Consider the following 22,472-nt stretch of genomic DNA (forward strand, 5'->3'; position numbering starts at 1 on the left):
GCTGAATATGAAAACTAAACACAAAAATACAAAAATTAAAAAGTGACTGTTGGAAATAACATCTATGTGGAAGAAGCAATGGGAAAGGCCATGATCACAGCCTAGACATGAAGAATAAAGGCCTGCAGAGGGTGATGGCAGTGGATTTGCCCTACTGACTCCCAATCAAATAACACACAGACTCAGGGCCCAAGTTCAGTGCAAGGCAGGTAAGGACTTTATATCTAGGTAAATCAATGTTTTAGCTACAAGTAACTTCAGGCACATATTTTAAATGACTTATATTTTTGTGCATTACGAACTTTTTGGTTGTTTGGAGCAGGTATACTTCTTTTTAATAAAAAAGCCCACAGTAAGTCTTCAGATATTTTTCCTTAAAAATATTCAGTGTTTATAAGGAGGGAGAATAAATTAAATGTGTTTTGTCATTACCTTGTTACCTGAGAGAAGTACTCTAATGTTAGTTGAAGGATCAAAGTATTTCATCCCTTGGCAGACTCAAAAAAGCGGAGAACAGCTTTTTTTTTCTAATTTTCAAAGGAATATGGCAATGTGAAAAAATGGCCAGACTGCTAAACTGCCGTGGGCTTGGTGCCAAGAGGAGGCCTCACTCTTCTCTACACACAGGTACACGTCCTCTACAAAGGGACTTTGTGAAAAAGAAAATTCTAGTGTCTTAGAAATGCTGACTTAAATAAAAAGCTTGAATAAACAGAGTTGAGACAATGTAAAAACAGCACCTACACTCTCAAAATAGATTATAAACGATATAGTTGTACAATAGCATTCTAGGCATCTGCCCTCTGAAAATGCTTTTAAAGAAAACTGATACTTCAGAATACAGGAGAAACAGTTTAATGTATATATTTCTTATATTTAATTGTAAAGTAAATGCTGTTAAATGTCAATGTCTTAAAAGTGCATGTTAAATAGGTGAAGTATTTTATATAATTATATTTAAAAATTTGTTAATGAATCCTTAAGGGCCATTAGAAGAGATGACTAAATTCTGTTATTTACTATGCTTCTCTACAAATATTTTAAATTTGGAACCATTCTAAACTATGACTTGCTACTGAATGCCATTTTGAGAACTGTTTCCCAAAGAGAAATTAACATATCCATCATAAGAACATATTTATATATCTTACAATGTATCTTTTAATTTATATTCAGTACATCCTTAAGGACTATATTAAGAATTCTGCTCAGTTCAAAAAAAAATGCAGTTAGTTATACATTATATTTTTCTTTCTAAGATCTTTATAATATCTTTATAATGCATGGTGGATGAGTTACTTTCTTATTTCAAGGATATACTATTGTTTGCTAGTTAGCATATAGTATAAATTTTGATAGCTGTTTTATGTGGTAAAAGGGAATATTTTAAATTGTTTCCAATGTAGCTAAATTTTACATTCTTTTCAAGTGACTTCATTAATATCAGCAAAGAAGTAATATGTGAAAAATGAATCTGCTGAATCTCTCCTATATAATGTTCATATTAGTGTCTCTTCTTTAAGCTGGAAATGTACATTTCAACTCATATATTTCCAAGAAAAACAGAAGTAAGACACGCCCCAAGATTTTTTTCTTGATCTGTTTCCTGTAAATTCTCTAGAGGTAGGGAGAAGAGAGGATGAATTTGATAAATACCTAGGAAGCAAAATTAGGAAGACTTTGTATCTGACGGCATGTGAATGATGGAAATGGCAAAGAGAGAAAGGGTTCAGAGACATTTCTCGGGTTTTGATGAGGTGCGTGAAAAGCAGTACTACCAAATGAAACCAAGAAAAGAAGATGCTGGTTTAGGGAGAAGATGGTGAGATCCGTTTGGGATATGATGAACTCAAGGAAATGGAGAAACCCGTAAGCTGGCATCCGGCAGCTGGTTTGGATACAGAAGTCTGAAGCTCAGGAGAGGAGCCTGGGCTGGAGACACTGAGGGGATCTGAGAGTTAGCATCAGTATACATGGGCGCTAAACACGAAGAGGAGAGTAGTGGACAGATCCTAGGGAGCACCAACGCTTAATGGGCAGGAAGAGGAAGAGAAACCAATGACAGAAAGGTACCAAGAGAACTGGGATACCAAGAGAGGTACCAAGAGAACTGGGATAATGTAGTTTCAAAGAATCCAAGAGAACTTGTGGCACATGAATTTGCCTAATAATAATAAAAAGATCTTTTAGTGACACTTGATCTCAAGGAACGGCGGAGAAGCTTTATGTATGTTATTCCCACCATAACCCTCGAACTAGAGACTGTTACCTTTATTTTACAGATGAAGTAGGTGTTAAAGAAACTTACAAACTCCAGGGCATACAGGAATTGTGAAGCTCGGCACGTTCGGCCTGTGACACTTCCCATCCTTAGGGACGGGTGTTCTTTTCCCAGCTACAGCATGGTACAGTAGATGTGTCCGAGGGATGGAGAATGTGAAGGGTTAGGACTGAGACCCCAGTCAGAGTGGAATACAGGCAAGCATAGGAAAGTCCACATAAGGGAGACCAGCATTTGGAGGAATGATGAACTAGAAGTTCTCACTTTGCCCTTTCATGGCATTTCTAATTCTTCCTACGTACGCAACCCTGCTGTTCCCTCATTTCCCTGTCAGCTGCTTAGTTTTCCTGTCATTGTTAAGTCACACTTTGAGTCCTGATTTCCCTACCAGCCTTTTATTAATGAAGGCTGTTCTTTCATATGTTCCTATGTGGTAGGGAGATAGGCTTAAAATTCTCCTCCTGCAGGTGCCCAGCACAAATCATTTATTCCTTCTCACTGACTTTGAAATGAATGCTATTTACATTACCTATCCTTGCAGTCATTTATTCCTCCTGGTTCCTCTTAAAGCCTCTCTCTCCCTCTCTCTCTCTAATCATCTCCTTTCCTTTATTTTCCATACTAATAACCTTAAGCACTTTGCCTAAAGGAAAAATATCAAACTTTCTGCTGTGGACTTCCACGTTCTGTTTTTCTAATAGTGCATCACTAAGGGCCCTCCCCCCAGCCATCCAGAAATACTGGTTTTTAATGCTTTTAGAAATCTTGGAAATGTATGATGCCCCTATTCATTCTGAGAATATAAATAACTCTCCAGCTATGTAAGGAACAGGGAGAGAGTACTATCCAATAGGAAAATGTGTGAGTAGGCTGATGAATTTATCTTCTTGACAGTTAGAAAGGTATATATATAGAAAGAGAGACAGGAAAAGACATACAGAGATATATGTGCCTGTAACTGAAAGTTAAAGAAAATAAAGAAGTTACTGATAATCCTCCTCAGTGGCCTCTGAAAACAAACATTTATTTTATCTCCCTTATGGCACAGAAGCAGCAAAGCTGGTAAAGACATACAGAGTCACAGTGCTGCTCCTAGAAACCAGAACCACGATTTCCAGAAGGGGCTAAGAGAGTCTTGACTGAATGCCTCTCACGAGGATGCCTCTCTGACTCATCTGCTGATAACAAAACTGCTTCATGAATCTTGCCATTGCGAGCAGGAAGTTGAATGAAGATAACAGTGCCCTCAATTTCAAGAAGAGAACAACACCTTTTAAAATCCCCCCTACCCCCAAAAGAAGGGAATAAGAAAATCTACTGACATTTTTTTCCTGTCTGAAACACATTTTGGAAACGGGAATAACTTTCTATCTTCCCTACAAATCTCACTGTTGCTTACAAGGCTTCCATTATAACCTCTTTTATGGAAGCTCTAACACCATTTGCTATCTTCTCTATACCAAGAAAATGAACGTTTGCTTACTGTTCTTTGAAATCTCAACTCCCACACCATACTTTAGGCCTCAAAAATATCACCCTTCATTTGCCAGATGGCCTCCCACTTCCTTTAGTTTGTTACGTCTTGCCTTCAAACTCCATTATCTCCTGTGACACAGTTTCTCACTGCTTGCTAGGACTGACGAGTCAGCCCCTTCATTCAAACTCTCCCCATCAGAATGACTTGATTTCCCCAGCTTAGGTGGTTCTGGTTGAATTTCATCAAAGGAGACAGAGAAGAAACCACTAGGATGGTAAGAAAACAACACAAGAAAATATGGGGTCCTAGAAGCCAAAAGAAGGGACTGGTTTAAGGTGAGAGCAGGTAATGGTGTCAGTACTGCTGGGGTCACGGATGCCGAGAATATGGAATGTCTTCACTGGATCTGATAAGGAGGTCATTGATGGTCTTGACAAGAGTCGTGTCATTGGAGAATGGGTGCCAGACTGAAGTGGGCTGAAGGATGACTGGGAGTTGAGAAAGTAAGCACAACACAAAATAAAGAGCTTGCCTATGAAAAGGGATTACAAAGTATGGAGACAGCTGGATGTAGGGTCACAGGAGGAATGTTTTTCCTTAAATATGGGAGATGTTGAAGTTATTATATAAGAGAGGAATGATACAGTGCCCAGAAAGAGAATGTGGCAGGGGGAGGGAATAAGACCAGAATGGAGAAGTCTTGTGAAGGCAACAGAAGAGGCCTGGGGCAAATACGGGGAGGCAGCACTATTTCTGCTACAGGGAACGATACTTCTGTAACAAAGCGAAGGTGGAGAAGGTGGACATAGTTGCAGGATGCGGATGTACTAGATTTGGAGGCATGTTCTTTTCCTTTATGTAAAGGAAAAAATATCTTTAAAATTTATTAAATTCTTCTCTGCATAGGCTATACTTCATTATGCATTTTACTAATTTTAACAATTGTCTTCATGATTGTGAATACAATATATGATAATAGAGATACGTTCATCTTATCTATATGGTAGGGTAGTGCAATTAAAAAACTGTTTTGTGCTCAAGACTGCCAAGATCAGGTTTATTTACTTCAATTAACTTAATGCATTTTATAGGTCATGTACTTTGAAATAACTACACACCACATAAAATATGGTAATACAATGAATAACTTCAATTTAAATAGTATCTAGTTCAGGAAAAGCAAAAGTATTCTGTATGACAGTTGCAGGTCATTAAGCATTAAGCTGACAAAATGTTGGTCACTAGGAGGCAGAAGTTTCACCTAGTATATTTTAGAAATATTTTACATCAAAAGAAGTATTTTAATGAAAAATAAAGTAAAATTACTTGCTGATAATTCCATGTTTTTATTCAGGTGTTGATAAATAGTTGATGTACTCTTTCTAAAATTTATGAAAGCTTTACTGCTAGCTGGATTTAATTTTGCTGGTAAAGTAATACCAATTAATCTGAACTGGGAAGATCAATATAAATTACTGAAAAGATTTAATTGGAAAATATTGTTTAAAAACATGTAGTCTTTGTACTTTCAATTCACAGAAAGGCTAACTCAAAATACATTAACGAAAAAACTCAAGGGACTCACTGAAACAGATCAGAATAATTTGTAATTAGCGTGTTCACGTTAACATTAATTAGCATGGAATGCAATTTTAGATGAGTATCTGTTATGTGCTAGAGAACATTTCAGGCAACATGCTATGCAAATGACCACACAGATTTATCCTCTTGGAGAATTTATGGTTTAATTAGAAAATATGAGAGATAGTACAGTGCAACAAAATGCAAAAAAATGAGAAAGAACAAGATCTCTGGTGGTTTCAGAGATTACTTTCACAGAGTAGGACAGCTGATGAGCAGGAAGTTGGCAGGTACAGCAGGGGGCATTTAAGGCACTCCTGAAAGTGTGGAAGGTTAATGCAGAGGAATGACGCTTGTGGAGGTAATTCTTTTCAGAAGTGAAGGGTTCTTCTAAAGTCCTTGAAAATGAGTCTCTCTTAGTACTACAGATTAATCTCTTATCTCTTAGATACTTTTCTCTTAAAACAATTTAAACTTTCTCTCTTTATTTTATGAATTTGCCTTAAAAATAACTTTTAATAGAATTCCTAAAATTACATATTTATATTAATGTATTCAGAAAGTATTTTTCATGGAAGGATACCTCAAGGCCAGAGCTTTGAGCTAAATATCAGTATTTGGGATTTAAATATTATTCCTAAAATCTTCTCTGAAGTGCCAAATTAACGACACTTTCCTAAAATTTGTACTACGATTTAAAAGGCATTATTTATTTTAATTTATAAACTCACTAGTAAGAGGCCAAGATCCAGTTAATACTTAAATCTTAAAATCACAATACTGCTATTATTATCAGTTATAAATTTCTAATGTGCCAGACACATAGTAAGGAAACAGAGACTAACTTGCCCAAGATCACACAGATAACTAGTGGAGTTGGGAATCCAAACTCAGCTTAAAGCTCATTCTCCTTATCAGTTTAAGCAGATACTATAAACATTAAAAACATCTTATTTTATTATATCAACAATCCCATAAAGGCAGGCACCATTATCTTGTTTTATTTTTATATATTTTTTAGATTTTATTTATTTGAGAGAGAGCGAGAGCGCATGAGCAGGGGGCAGGGGCAGAGGGAAGGAGAGAGCAGACTCCCCGCTGAGCAGGGAACCTGATGCTGTGGGACTTGATCCCAGTACTCTGGGATCATGACCTGAGCTGAAGGCAGACGCTTAACCGACTGAACCACCCAGGCACCCTACTATCTTGTTTTAAAGGCAATGAAAGTGAGGGTGAAAGAGATTAAGTAACTTCCTGAGGTCATAAAACCAGGAAAAATTTGAATTTAAGTCTGCTGATCCAGAACATACCCTCTTATTCACTACCTAGAGACTACTTCCCAGTAAACTCCCACTTGAAAAAGGAGATTTTTAACCTCTTTAAGTACATCTGGTGCTGACTGGAAAGAATCAGGTAAGGGGTGGGTGGTGTAAAGATAATTAGTTTAGTATGAGGAACTAATACTTGTAGAATATAATTCAAGTTTATGTAGTTACTAAATTATTGATGCACTGAAGTAAGAGCAGGAATTGATACTAATAATAAGCAGTTTAACTGCTACTGACTTCATGGAGTTGGGGTGCCAAATACTCCTTTTTTGTCATATTTTGTTTTCTTTCTGTATGGAGTGTTATGTGATACACTTATTCTCATTTTAAAACTAATGTTCACATGCAAAAACAAGGTAAAAACAAATGTTGACAGGAGAATGTCGTCAATCTCTTGAGCTAACGGTCACAAGTCTTCTGTATTCATCACCCACTGATTTGGAAATTACATTTGCTGCTTAATTCTCCAACTCCTCAGACAACAGGAGAGAACATTATCACCAACTTCAGGTGAACACTTCATCTACTTGTCACTGACTTGTCCTTATATAAAAAGGACCAGTGGAGGTCCTCTGCCTATTTGTATGAGCATATTTAAATATATTCCAGTGACACTTATTGAAATGAAATTCGGCTTGAATAGATAGGACAGTAAAGCTAAATGCTATTTATTTATTATCAATTTTTATTTACATTGTAGTTAGTTAACATACAGTGTAATATTGGCTTCAGGAGGATAATTTAGTGATTCATCACTTACATGTAACACCCTGTGCTCATCACAAGTGCCCTCCTTAATGCCCATTGCCCATTTAGCCCATCCCCTGCCCACCTCCCATCCAGCCACCCTGTTTGTTCTCTACAGTTAAGAGTCTCATGGTTTGTCTCCCTCTCCCTTTTTTTTCCATCCCCTAATTCATCTGTTTTGTTTCTTAAACTCCATAGATGAGTGAAATCATATGGTATTTGTCTTTGTCTGACATATTATTATTTCACTTAGCATAATACACTCTAGCTCCATCCATGTCATTGCAAATGGCAAGATTTCATTTTTTGATGGCTAATATTCCATTGTGTGTGTGTGTGTGTGTGTGTGTGTGTGTGTGTGTATACATACATATATACCACCTTTTCTTTATCCACTCATCAGTTGATGGACATTTGGGCTCTTTCCATAATTTAGCTATTGTTGATAATGCTGCTGTAAACATCAGGGTGCCATGTGCCCTTTTGAATCAGTAGTGGGTAAATACCTAGTACTGCAACTGCTGGATCATAGGGTAGTTCTATTTTTAACTCTTTGAGGAACCTCCATACTATTCTCCAGAGTGACTGTACCAACCGCATTCCCACAACAGTGTAAGAGGATCCTTACCAACATCTCGTTTCCTGTGTTAATTTTAGCCATTCTGACAGGTGCGAGGTGGTATCACATCATGGTTTTGATTTGTATTTCCCTCATGATGAGTGATGTTTAACATCTTTGCATGCGTCTGTTAGCCATCTGGAGGTCTTCTTTGGAAAAATGTCTATTCATGTCTTCTGCCCACTTCTTAACTGGATTATTTGTTTTTTTGGGTGTTGAGTTTGATAAGTTCTTTATAGATTTTGGATACTAACCCTTTATCAGATATGTCATCTGCAAATATCTTCTCCCATTCAGTAGGTTGCCTTTTAGTTTTGTTGATAGCTTCCTTTGCTGAGCAGAAGCTTTTTATCTTGATGAAGTCCAAGGAGTTCATTTTTGCTTTTGTTTCCCTAGCCTCCAGAGATATGTCTATAAGAAGTGGGCTATGGCTGATCTCAGAGACTGTTGCCTGTGTTCTCCTCTAGGATTTTGATGGCTTCCTATCTCACATGTAGGTCTTTCATCCATTTTGAATTTATTTTTGTGTATGGTATAAGAAAGTGGTTCAGTTTCATTCTTCTGCATGTGGCTGTCCAGTTTTCCCAACACCATTTGTTGAAAAGACTCTCTTTTTTTCCATTGGATATTCTTTCCTGCTTAGTTGAAAATGAGTTGACCATATAGTTATGGGACCATTTCTGGGTTTTCTATTCTGTTCCACTGATGTGTTCCATTGATCTTAGGTGTCTGCTTTTTTTCCCCCTAGTACCATACTGTTTTCATCACTATAGCTTTGTAACATAGCTCGAAGTCCTGCATTCTGATGCCTCCAGCTTTGCTTTTCTTTTTCGTCTTCTGCTTTGGCTATTCCATGGTCTTTTGCGGTTCCATACAAATTTTAGGATGGTATGTTCTAGCTCTGTGAAAAATGCTGGTGGTATTTTGATAGGGATTTATTAAATGTACAGACTGCTTTCGGTAGTATAGACACTTTTACAATATTTGTTTTTCCAATACACGGGTATGGAATGTTTTTCCATTTCTTTGTGTCCTCTTCAATTTCTTTCTTAAGTGTTCTATAGTTTGCAGAGTACAGATCTTTAGCCTCTTTGGTTACATTTATTCCTAGGTATCTTATGGGTTTTGGTGCAATTGTAAATGGGATCAATTCCTTGATTTCTCTTTCTGCTGCTTCATTATTAGTATATAGAAATGCCATAGATTTCTGTATGTTGATTTAGTATCCTGTGACTGCTGAATTTATCAATGCTAGGAATTTTTTGGTTGTCTTTTAGGTTTTCTACATAGAGTTATCATTTCCTTTGCATATAGTGGAAGTTTAACTTCCTCCTTGCCAATTTGGATGTCTTTTACTTCTTTTTGTTGTATGATTGCTAAGGCTAGGACTTCCAGTACTGTATTAAATAACAATGGTGACAGTGGACATCCCTGTTGCATTCCTGACCTTAGGGGAAAAGCTCTTGGTCTTTCCCCACCGAGGATGATATGAGCTGTGGGTCTTTTGTATATGGCTTTTATGATAAGGTATGTTCCATCTGTAACTACTTTGTTGAGAGTTTTTATCAAGAATGGATGCTGTGTTTTGTCCAATGCCTTTTCTGCATTTATTGAGAGGATCATATGGTTCTTATCCTTTTTAAAAATTATTAATGTAGTGTGTAGCAGGTTGACTGATTTACAAATATTAAACGACCCTTGCAGCCAAGGAATAAATCCCACTTGATCATGGTGAATAATCCTTTTAATGTACTGTTGGATCCTATTATTTAGTATCTTGTTGAGAATTTTTGCATCAATGTTCATCAGGGATATTGGCCTGTAATTCTCCTTTTTAGTGGGATCTTTGATTTTGGAATCAAGGTAATGCTGGCCTAAGAAAATGAGTTTGAAAGTTTTCCTTCCATTTTTGGAATAGTTTTAGAAAAATAGGTATTAACTCTTCTTTAAATGTTTGGTAGAATTTCCCTGGGAAGCCACCTGGCCCTGGACTTTTGTTTATTGGGAGATTTTTGATTACTGACTCAATTTCTTTGCTAGTTACAGGTATGCTCAAATTTTCTATTTCTTCCTGTTTTGGTAGTTTATATGTTTCTAGGAATTTATCCATTTCTTTCAGATTGCCCAATTTGCTGGCATGTAACTTTTCATAATATTCTTTTATAATTGTTTGTATTTCTGTGGTGTTGGTAGTGAGCTCCTCTCTTTCATTCATGATTCTATTTATTTGGGTCCTTTCTCTTTTCTTTTTGATAAGTCTCCCTAGGGGTTTATTAAGTTTATTACTTCTTTCAAAGAATCAGCTCCTAGTTTCATTGATCTGTTTTACTGGTTTTGTTGTTGTTTCTTTCTGTATCATTTATTTCTGCTCTAATTTTTATTATTTCCCTTCTGCTGGCTTTAGGCTTTATTTGCTGTTCCTTTTCTAGCTCTTCTAGGTGTTAAGATTAAGTTGTGTATTTGAGACCTTTTTTTTTTTTTGCTTCTTGAGGTAGGCCTGTATTGTTATATACTTCCCTCTTATGATTGCTTTTGCTGCATCCCAAAAGTTTTGGACTGTTGTGTTTTCATTTTCATTTGCTTCCATGTATTTTTTAAATTTCTTCTTTAATTTCCTGGTTAATCCATTCATTTTTTGTAGGATGTTTTTTAACCTCCATTTATCTGTGGTCTTTCCAAATTTTTTCTTGTGCTTGATTTTAAGTTTCATAAGGGTTGTGGTCAGAAAATACACATGGTATGATCTCAGTCTTTTTGTGTTTGTTAAGGCTTGATTTGTGACCTACTCTGTGATCGATTCTGCAGAATGTCCCATGTGTACTTGAAAAGAATGTGTATTCTGCTGCTTTAGGATGAAATGTTCTGAATGTACCTGTTAAGTCTATCTGGTCCAGTGTGTGGTTCAAAGCCACCGTTTTCTTGTTGATTATCTGCTTAGATGATCTGTTCATTGCAGGAAGTGGGATGTTAAAGTTCCCTACTGTTATTGTATTATTATCAATGAGTTTCTTTATGTTTATTCTTAATTGATTTATATCTCCCAAGTCAGGGGCATAAATATTTAAAATTGTTAGATGTTCTTGTTGGATGGAGGCTTTTATTAGGATAGTGTGCCCCGCATCTCTTGTTACAACCTTTGGTTTAAAATCTAGTTTGTCTGGGGAGCCGGGGTGGCTCAGTCGTTAAGTGTCTGCCTTCGGCTCAGGTCATGATCCCAGGGTCCTGGGATTGAGCCCTGCATCAGGCTCCCTGCTCGGCGGGAAGCCTGCTTCTTCCTCTCCCACTACCCCTGCTTGTGTTCCCTCTCTCACTATGTCTCTCCCTGTCAAATAAATAAATAAAAACTTAAATAAAAAATCTAGTTTGTCTGATATAAGGATAGCTATTCCAGCTTTTTAAAAAAATTTTATTATGTTATGTTAATCACCATACATTACATCATTAGTTTTTGATGTAGTGTTCCATGATTCATTCAGTGCTCCATTCAGTACGTGCCCTCTTTAATACCCATCACCAGGTTAACCCATTCCCCCGCCCCCCACCCCTCTAGAACGCTCACTTTGTTTCTCAGACCCATAGTCTGTCATGGTTCGTCTCCCCTCTGATTTCCCCCCCTTCATTTTTCCCTTCCTACTATATTCTTTTTTTTAACATATAATGTATTGTTTCAGAGGTACAGGTCTGTGATTCAACAGTCTTACACAATTGACAGCACTCACCATAGCATATACCCTCCCCAATGTCTATCACCCAGCCACCCCATCCCTCTCACACCCACCACTCCAGCAACCCTCAGTTTGTTTCCTGAGATTAAGAATTCCTCCTATCAGTGAGATCATATGATACACATCTTTCTCTGATTGACTTATTTCACTCAGCATAATACCCTCCAGTTCCATCCATGTCGTTGCAAATGGCAAGATTTCGTTTTTTTGATGGCAGCAAAATATTCCATTTTATGTGTGTGTGTGTGTGTCTGTGTGTGTATATATATATTATATATATATATATATAATATATATACACCACATCTTCTTTATCCATTCATCTGTCGATGGACGTCTGGGCTCTTTCCATAGTTCAGCTATTATGGACATTGCTGCTATAAACACTGGGGTGCATGTGCCCCTTTGGATCCCTATATTTTATCTTTGGGGCATATACCCAGTTAGTGCAATTGCTGGGTCGTAAGGTAGCTCTATTTTCAACTTTTTGAGGAACCTCCATACTGTTTTCCAGAGTGGCTGCACCAGCTTGCATTCCCACCAACAGTGTAGAAGGGTTCCCCTTTCTCCGCATTCTCCCCAACATCTGTTGTTTCCTGACTTAATATTAGCCATTGTGTCAAGTGGTATCTCATTGAGGTTTTGATTTGGATTTCCCTGATGCCAAGTGATGTTGAGCACTTTTTCATGTGTCTGTTGGCCATTTGGATGTCTTTGCAGAAACGTCTGTTCATGTCTTCTGTCCATTTCTTAACTGGATTATTTGTTCTTTGGGTGTTGATTTTGTAAGTTTTTATAGATTTTGGATACTAGCCCTTTATCTGATATGTCATTTGCAAATATCTTCCCCATTCTGTTGGCTTTTGGTTTTGTTGACTGTTTCCTTTGCTGTGCAAAAGCTTCTTATCTTGATGAAGTCCCAATAGTTCGTTTTTGCCCTTGCTTCCATTGCCTTTGGTGATGTTTCTAGGAAGAAGTTGCTGCGGCTGAGGTTGAAGAGGTTGCTGCCTGTGTTCACCATTAGGATTTTGATGGACTCCTGTCTCACATTTAGGTCTTTCAACCATTTTGAGTCTATTTTTGTGTGTGGTGTAAGGAAATGGTCCAGTTTCATTCTTCTCCATGTGGCTGTCCAATTTTCCCAACACCATTTGTTGAAGCGACTGTTTTTTTTCCATTGGACATTCTTTCCTGCTTTGTCAAAGATGAGTTGACCACAGAGTTGAGGGTCCATTTCCGGGCTCTATATTCTGTTCCATTGATCTATGTGTCTCTTTTTGTGCCAGTACCATACTGTCTTGATGATTACAGCTTTGTAATAGAGCTTGAAGTCTGGAATTGTGATGCCACCAGCTTTGCTTTTCTTTTTCAACATTCCTTTGGCTATTCGGGGTCTTTTATGGTTCCATACAAATTTTAGGATTATTTGTTCCATTTCTTTGAAAAAAGTTGATGGTATTTTGATAGGGATTGCATTAAATGTGTAGATTGCTCTAGGTAGCATTGACATCTTCACAGTATCTGTTCTTCCAATCTATGAGCATGGGTTGTTTTTCCATTTCTTTGTGTCTTCCTCAACTTCTTTCATAAGGATCTTATAGTTTTCTGAGTACAGATTCTTTGCCTCTTTGGTTAGATTTATTCCTAGGTATCTTATGGTTTTGGGTGCAACTGTAAATGGGATCAACTCCTTAATTTCTCTTTCTTATGTCTTTTTGTTGGTGTATAGGAATGCCACTGATTTCTGTGCATTGATTTTATATCCTGCCCCTTTACTGAATTCCTGTAGGAGTTCTAGCAGTTTTGGGGTGGAATCTTTTGGGTTTTCCACATAAAGTATCACATCATCTGCAAAGAGTGAGAGTATGACTTCTTTGCCGATTCGGATGCCTTTTATTTCTTTTTGTTGTCTGACTGCTGCAGCTAGGACTTCTGATACTATGTTAATAGCAGTGGCGATAGTGGACACCCCTGCCGTGTTCCTGACCTTAAGGGGAAAGCTCTCAGTTTTTCCCCTTGAGAATGATATTCGCTGTGGGTTTTTCATAGATAGCTTTTATGATATTGAGGTATGTACCCTCTATCCCTATACTCTGAAGAGTTTTGATCAAGAAAGGATGCTGTACTTTGTCAAATGCTTTCTCTGCATCTATTGAGAGGATCATATGGTTCTTGTTCTTTGTTTTATTAATGTATTGTATCACATTGATTGATTTGCAGATGTTGAACCAACCTTGCAGTCCAGGGATAAATCCCAATTAGATGTGGTGAATAATCCTTTTAATGTACTGGTGGATCCTACTGGCTAGTATTTTGGTGAGAATTTTTGCATCCATGTTCATCAGGGATATTGGTCCATAATTCTCCTTTTTGATGGGGTCTTTGGTTTTGGGATCAAGGTAATGGTGGCCTCATAAAACGGTTTTGGAAGTTTTCCTGCCATTTCTGTTTTTTGGGACAGTTTCAAAAGAATAGGTATTAATTCTTTAAATGTTTGGTAGAATTCCCCTGGGAAGCCATCTGGCCCTGGGCTTTTGTTTGTTGGGAGATATTTGATAACTGCTTCAATTTCCTTAGTGGTTATAGGTCTGTTCAGGTTTTCTATTTCTTCCTGGTTCCGTTTTGGTAGTTTATACATCTCTAGGAATGCATCCATTTCTTCCAGATTATCTAATTTGCTGGCATAGAGCTGCTCATAATGTTCTTATAATTGTTTGTATTTCTTTGGTGTTGGTTGTGATCTCTCCTCTTTCATTCATGATTTTGTTGATTTGGGTCATTTCTCTTTTCTTTTTGATAAGTCTGGCCAGGGGTTTATCAAGCTTATTAATTCTTTCAAAGAACCAGCTTCTAGTTTCATTGATCTGTTCTACTGTTCTTTTGGTTTCTATTTCATTGATTTCTGCTCTGATCTTTATTATTTCTCTTCTCCTGCTTGGTTTAGGCTTTATTTGCTGTTCTTTCTCCAGCTCCTTTAGGTGTAGGGTTAGGTTGTGTATTTGAGACCTTTCTTGTTTCTTGAGAAAGGTTTGTATTGCTATTTACTTTCCTCTTAGGACTGCCTTTGCTGCCTCCCAAAGATTTTGAACAGTTGTGTTTTCATTTTCATTGGTTTCCATGAATTTTTTAAATTCTTCTTTAATTTCCTGGTTGATCCATTCATTCTTTAGTAGGATGCTCTGTAGCCTCCATGTCTTTGAGTTCTTTCTGACTTCCCTCTTGCGATTGAGTTCTAGTTTCAAAGCACTGTGGTCTGAAAATATGCAGGGAATGATCCCAATCTTTTGGTACTGGTTGAGACCTGATTTTGACCTAGGATGTGATCTATTCTGGAGAATGTTCCATGGGTACTAGAGAAGAATGTGTATTCTGTTGCTTTGGGATGGAATGTTCTGAATATATCTGTGAAGTCCATCTGGTCCAGTGTGTCATTTAAAGTCTTTATTTCCTTGTTGATCTTTTGTTTAGATGATCTGTCCATTTCAGTGAGGGCGGTGTTAATGTCCCCCACTATTACTGTATTGTTGTCGATGTGTTTCTTTGCTTTTGTTATTAATTGGCTTATATAATTGGCTGCTCCCATGTTAGGGGCATAGATATTTACAACTGCTAGATCTTCTTGTTGGATATTCCCTTTAAGTAGTATAGAGTGTCCTTCCTCATCTCTTATTAGTCTTTGGTTTAAAATCTAATTTGTCTGATATAAGGATTGCCACCCCAGCTTTCTTTTGGTGTCCATTAGCATGGTAAATGGTTTTCCACCCCCTCACTTTCAATCTGGATGTGTCTTTGGGTCTAAAATGAGTCTCCTGCAGACAGCATATTGATGGGTCTTGTTTTTTTATCCAATCTGATACCCTTTGTCTTTTGATTGGGGCATTTAGCCCATTTACATTCAGGGTAACTATTGAAAGGTATGAATTTAGTGCCATTGTATTGCCTGTAAGGTGACTGTGACTGTATATGGTCTGTGTTCCTTTCTGGTCTATGTTACTTTTATGCTCTCTTTGCTTAGACGGCCCCTTCCAATATTTCTTATAGGGCTGGTTTTGTGTTTACAAATTCCTTTAGTTTTTGTTTGTCCTGGAAGCTTTTTCTCTCTCCTTCTATTTTCAATGACAGCCTAGCTGGATATAGTATTCTTGGCTGCATATTTTTCTCATTTAGTGCTCTGAAGATATCATGCCAGTGCTTTCTGGCCTGTCAGGTCTCTGGATAGGTCTGTTGCCGATGTAATGTTTCTACCATTGTAGGTTACAGGTCTCTTGTCCTAAGCTGCTTTCAGGATTTTCTCTTTGTCTCTGAGACTCGTAAGTTTTACTATTAGATGTCAGGGTGTTGACCTATTTTTATTGATTTTGAGGGGGGTTCTCTGTGCCTCCTGGATTTTGATGCCCGTTTCCTTCCCCAAATTAGGGAAGTTCTCTGCTATAATTTGCTCCAATATACCTTCTGCCCCTCTCTTTCTTCTTCTTCTGGGATCCCAATTATTCTGATATTGTTTCGTCTTATGGTATCACTTATCTCTCGAATTCTGCCCTCGTAATCCAGTAGTTGTTTATCTCTCTTTTTCTCAGCTTCTTTATTTTCCATCATTTGGTCTTCTATATCGCTAATTCTCTCTTCTGCCTCAAATAGAGCCACCATTTTTGATTGCACGTCATTAATGGCCTTTTTGATTTCGACTTGGTTAGATTTTAGTTCTTTTATTTCTCCAGAAAGGGTTTCTCTAATATCTTCCATGCTTTTTTCAAGCCCAGCTAGTATCTTTATAATTGTCATTCTGAACTCTAGTAGTTCTGACATCTTACTGATGTCTGTATTGAGTAGGTCCCTGGCAGTTGGTACTGCCTTTTGTTCTTTTTTTGAGGTGATTTTTCCCGTCTTGTCATTTTGTCCAGAGGAGAATAGAGGAATGAGAGAACAAAATGGTAACAGGGTACCAACGACCCCAGAAAAATATACACTAAACAAATCAGAAGAACCTTCTAGAAAGTGGTCGCTTTTCTGTTCAGAGTGGCTACTATTCTTTTCTTTGCTCTCCTGTTGAGTTCATAGGTGTTCAGAATGGTTTGATCCCTATCTAGCTGAATTCCTGGGACCAGATGAAATTTAGGTCTCCTACTCCTCCGCCATCTTGCTCCTCCCCACCTATTCCTGCTTTCATTTGACGTCCATTAGCATAAGTGTTTCTCCATCTGTTCACTTTCAGTCTATAGGTGTCTTTAGGTCTGAAGTGAGTCTCTTGAAGGCAGTGTATAGACGGGTTTTGTTTTTTTGATTCATTCTGTCACCATGTGTCTTTTGATTGAAGTATTTAGTCCATTTAAATTCAGAGTGATTATTGATAGATATGAATTTAGTGCCACTGTTATTACCTGTAAAATCGGTTCTGGAGATTTTCTCTGTTCCTTTCTAGTCTTTGTTGCTTTTGGTCTTTCTTTCCCACTTTACGAGTCCCCTTTAATATTTCTTGCAGGGCTGGTTTAGTGGTCATGAACTCCTTTAGTTTTTGTTTGTTTGGGAAACCATCTCTCCTTCTATTCTGAATGACAGACTTGTTGGATAAAATATTCTTGGCTATATATTTTTCCCATCCAACATGTTTAATATATCATGTCACTCCCTTCTGGCCTAACCAGTTTTGTTTTTTTAAAGATTTTATTTATTTGAAAGAGAAAGAGAGAGAGAGAGGGCGCACTCACGTGCACAAATGGGGGGAAGGGCAGGGCGACAGGGAGAATCAGACTCCCCACTGAGCAGGGAGCCTGACGGGCTTGATCTCAGGATCTTGGGATTATGACCTGAGCCAAAGGCAGACACTTAACCAACTGAACCACCCAGGCGCCAATGGCCTGCCAAGTTTCTGTGGATAGGTTTGCTGCTAACCTTATTTGTCTTGTTTTGTAAATCAGGGATTTCTTTTCTTTTGCTGCTCTCAGGATGTTTTCCTTATCTCTGTATTTTACAAATTTTACTAAGATACATCTTGGTGTTGGTCTGCTTTTGTTAATTTTGATGGGGGTTCTCTGTGCCTCTTGGATTTGGACGTCTGTTTTCTTCCCCAGATTAGGGAAGTTTTCAAAATAATTTCCTCAAATAAACCTTCTGCACCTTCTTCTGGGACTCCTATGGTACAAATATTATTATGCTTTATGGAGTCGTTGAGCTCCCTACGTCTACATTCGTGATTCATTATTTTTCTTTCCCTCTTCTTTTCAGCTTCATTATTTTCCATAATTTTACCTTCTATATCACTTACTCATTCTTCTGCTTCTTTCACCTTTGTGGTCATTACATCCAGTTGGGTTTTGCATCTCAGTTATAGCATTTTTTATTTTGACCTGACTAGTTTTTAGGTCTTTTATCTCTGTAGTAAGGGAGTCCCTGGTGTCTTCTATGCTTTTACCAAGCCCAGCTAGTATCCTTATGATTGTTGTTTTAAATTCTGGTTCAGGCATCTTACTTAGATCTGTTTCAATTAGATCCCTGGCTGTGACCTTTTCTTGTTCTTTCTTTTGGGATGAATTCCTCCATCTTGGCATTTTTGTCTAGGTCTCTGTCTTCTGTGTGTTAGGAAAGCCTGTGATAGTCTCTGCTCCTGAGAGTAATGACTATATTAAGAAGAGGTCATATACTGTCCATTTTGGGAAGTGTCTCTGGTGTATGCTGTGTGCACTCTGCTTTTGTTTTGGCTGCTCTTTCCCTCAGGTCAGTCCTGTGCAGTTTCTCCTTGCCTACTGTGGGGAGAATTTGGACCTTGTCCAGTGTGTAGCAAGTTTTAATTAGGTGTGTTTTGGTCTGCTTGTTAAAAGAGGCTAGATCCTATTTCCACTAGAGCAGAAGGGGAACTGTCTCTCCCAGTGTGACCCAGGGGATCCTCAAACCACACTGGTCCTGGGCCTCTGGCCCTCTTTCTTCACAGGAGCACCAATATGCTTGCCAAGCTCAATGGACTTCTAAAACTTCAGTCTTTGAGTTGCACTGCTTGTAAAAACTTGTAATAATCAGCCCCTCTCATTTTCCCAGTGAATGGCGGTGGGGAAGCATTTTTCTTGTGCAATCCCCTGCACATTTCCTGTTTGCTCTTGTGTGTGCATTCTCTCTTCCACCTCCCTCCACGATCAGGGCTCCCTCCCCTCTGTAGCATCCGCTATTCTTTTCTCCCCCAAATCATGTCTCCGCACCTCCTACCTTCCACTATGTGGCCTCTTTTCTCCCTCTAGTTTGTGCAGTTTGTTCTCTCGGTCCTCAGATTGATTCCTTGGGTGTTCAGAGTGATTTGATATTTATCTAGCTGTGTTCAAGGGACAAGGCAAACATAGGATCCTGCTACTACTCTGCCATTTTAACTCTTCTTCCGCTAAATGCTATTTGTAAATTGCTTTTACTACCTGTATATGACTTTGGGCAGGTTACTTAACCCCTTTGTGCTTCAGTTAACCCAGCTATAAAATGTGGGTATGAAATGAAGGTAGCTTCTTCAAAGGTATGTTGTGAGGATTAAATGTAGTAATACATGTAAGAGGCTTGGTACAGTATCTGATACATAGGAAGCCTTCACTAAGTATTTGTCGCCATTAAAATTGTTATTGATTATGTGCATTTGTTTTGGAAGCACTTACAGCAAAGCACTGGGGAGGTCACTCCTCTGGGTGAGTCCCTAACTGACCATTCCTTCTCAGGGAGGGCCCCTCTCTCTTCTTCTGTGTGTTCTTTAAAATGAGCTGTTTTATCTCAGGGCCTCTTTTCTCCTCAGTGCTTCTTACATTGTTGCATCTGCAACTGTGGCTTCAAGTGCCATTTAGATGGCTGACAATTCTTTTTTTTTTTTTTAAGATTTTATTTATTTGAGAGAGAGAGCAAGCATGAGCAGGGGCAGAGAGAGAGGGAGAAGCAGACTCCCCACTGAGCAGGAAGCCTGACGTGGGGCTCAAACCCAGGACCCGGGGATCATGACCTGAGCCCAACTGACTGAGCCGCCCAGGTGCCCCTAGATGGCTGACAATTCTTAAATCTGAACTCAGTAGGTCCTAAACTGAACTCATTCCCTGCCCTTCTCTCCCCTCTACTTATTCCTTTCCCTATGATCTATGTTATCTTGGTGAATGGCACATTCACCTTGCTGATCAAACCAGAAACTTGGGCACCATACATGATTCCTTTTTCTTCCTCCCCTCTCATACCCAATCAATCATTAAGTCCCACCAATTCTATAACCGAACTACCTATCAAATCTATACTCTTCTCTCCATTTCCACTACTTCTTTTCCAGCGTATAACCCCTTGCTGTTAATGCAATCTCCTAATTGTTTCTTTTGCTCTCTCCTCAATCCGTTCACCACCCAGCTGCTAGAGTGATTGTTCTAATCTGATTCGTCACTTTCTTACTTTTCAATGGCAATCCACTCTTCTTAGGATAAGATCTAAACTCTTAAATATGTCCTGTAAAGGGATATATGATTTAGGCTCTGTGTACCTCTCTGGCTTATGTCCTACCATCGTTAGCAGCCTCATCTCCCTTTCCAAAATGGTATCTATCCTCTTTGTTTATACATCTGCATGCTGGTCTTTCTTCATCTTTCCTGGCTCAACTGACCTCCCACTCCTCTACTTCTACCCAAGCTTTCCTACCACACTCTCTGAAATTCTCTTTCCACAGTACACATCTTTAACCTATTCATTGTATGTGTAGTCTTGCCTTATCCCAAACCTGGATCTCTCTACTAAGAGTACTGGTACCTCTGCAGACTTCTGAAATGGAGGTTATTCATTTTTTTCTACTTCAATGCTAATTCCAGACCTTTACTCTTCTAACCTCTTATAAAAATCTCCATGTCTTTGAGGCTAATGCCATCCAGCCAGGCCACCTTTTATTTTTCTTCTTAGTGGTCATCTACCAAAGTTCCCTTTCCTCATCTTTCAGTCACTAAAGACTTTTGTACCTGGTTCACTGTCTTTCTGACAATACCCTAGCTCTCAGATCCTTGAGAACTTGCACTATGTTAACTATGCAACCTACTTCTGCTTTAGCCATCTAATTCCAGGACCACACCTGGAGCCCTGAAATCAGCTGGAACCGCTTCATCTCAAACTGCAAATCTAAACGCTTTCTGACCGCAAGTTCTTTTCTGCTCTTGGACTCCTACTACACCTGTTCTTCAACCCACTGGCAGCTCTCTCTTGACTGTCCCACTTTCTTCTTTTCATCTCCCTTTTACTTTTACTATTCTATTTTCTTCTCTATTATCTTGCTTAGATTTCATGGCTCATTGCTTAAAACCTCTCTTGCCCTCAATAGCCTTAACTCCCTAGTCTGTGACTCTTCTTCCACCCATATGCTAAGCAAAATCCTAAATCCAGTACAACTGCCCAATGTTTCTATTCCTACATTTAGCCTGCAGGATGATCATCACACAATTGCACTGACTGGTGATTTTTCTTTCATGATCTACACTATCTTCTGATCTCTTAAGAGCTTCCTAGAACTCTATGTTTCTCTGGTCTGGTCTCTTTCCTTATCACAGAAGCTGTTTCCAACCTTCTTTCTCCATACATCCTATTTTATAAAGAAAATCAAAGCTATCCAGAACAACCTGCTTCTACCTCTTGCTACTAGATTTGCAAATACCTGCATTATAAATACTCACCTGTTCTCAAATGTCTTTGCCCTTTGCAATGATGTGGATGGAACCTGAGGATATTATGCTAAGCGAAATAAGTCAATCAGAGAAAGACAAGTATCATATAATCTCACTGATATGAGGAATTTGAGAAACAAGACAGAGGATCATAGGGGATGGGAGGGAAAAATGAAATAAGATGAAACCAGAGAGGGATACAAACCATAAGAGACTCTTAATATCAGGAAACAAACTGAGGGTTGCTGGAGTGGAGGGAGGTGGGAGGGATGGGGTGGCTGGGTGATGGACATTGGGAAGGGTATGTACTATGGTGAGCGCTGTGAATTGTGTAAGACTGGTGAATCACAGACCTGTACCCTTGAAACAAATAATACATTATATGTTAAAAAAAAAAGATAGATAAAAAAATAAATAAATACCCACCTGTTCATCCTTTCCTACTTAAAAAGCTATGCATCCTGTGGAATGCTGATCCTTCCATTTTTGCTGTGAAGACAATCCCTTCTCTTTTTCCAGGATTCTGTCCCATTCATACTTCCTTTATATTTTATATACTATATATTTGGTATATGATATATATATATAATAATTATATTGTATTATATATCTCTCCCTCTCATCGATAAGAAGTGTGCTCAAGTCTCTTCATCTAACATTAACCAACATTCCCCTGGCCTTTTGTGTCTGCCCTCAGCTACTGACCTTTAAATCCCTTTGCTCACATCTATGTCTCTCAAGTGGCCTGAACTCAATTTTCTCTTTCCCTAACACTTTCTCCTCTTGGCTTTTGTGATAGCATTCTCCTGATTCTCCTCCACTTCTCTGATCACTCTGCCCTAGTCTCTTCCATGAGCACTGCTTCCTCTTCTACTCCCTTAAATGTTGGTGTTCCTCTGGATCTCTCTGAGGTCTTCTCTTGCCACATTCCTCCTCCCCAGGCTTTAATTAAAATAGATGTTTTAATAATTAAATTGTAATCTCTCAGAGAATTTGAGAAAGTTATTTCTTACTTAATGAGTATTTTATTATGATTTAAAAACATCTATTAAAGAACATGGCATTAAAACATT

General features: G+C 38.3%; 1 protein-coding gene across 2 annotated transcripts in view; it reads right to left on the reverse strand.

The window, feature by feature from the left end:
* MICU2 (mitochondrial calcium uptake 2) overlaps window positions 1–22,472 on the reverse strand; it is a 173,143-nt gene that overhangs the window by 79,307 nt on the left and 71,364 nt on the right. The window lies entirely within an intron of this gene.

The sequence above is a fragment of the Eumetopias jubatus genome, unplaced genomic scaffold, assembly GCF_037043125.1.
Source record: "Eumetopias jubatus isolate StellerSeaLion01/CBP00866 unplaced genomic scaffold, mEumJub1_p1.0 scaffold_3, whole genome shotgun sequence".
NCBI lineage: Eukaryota > Metazoa > Chordata > Mammalia > Carnivora > Otariidae > Eumetopias > Eumetopias jubatus.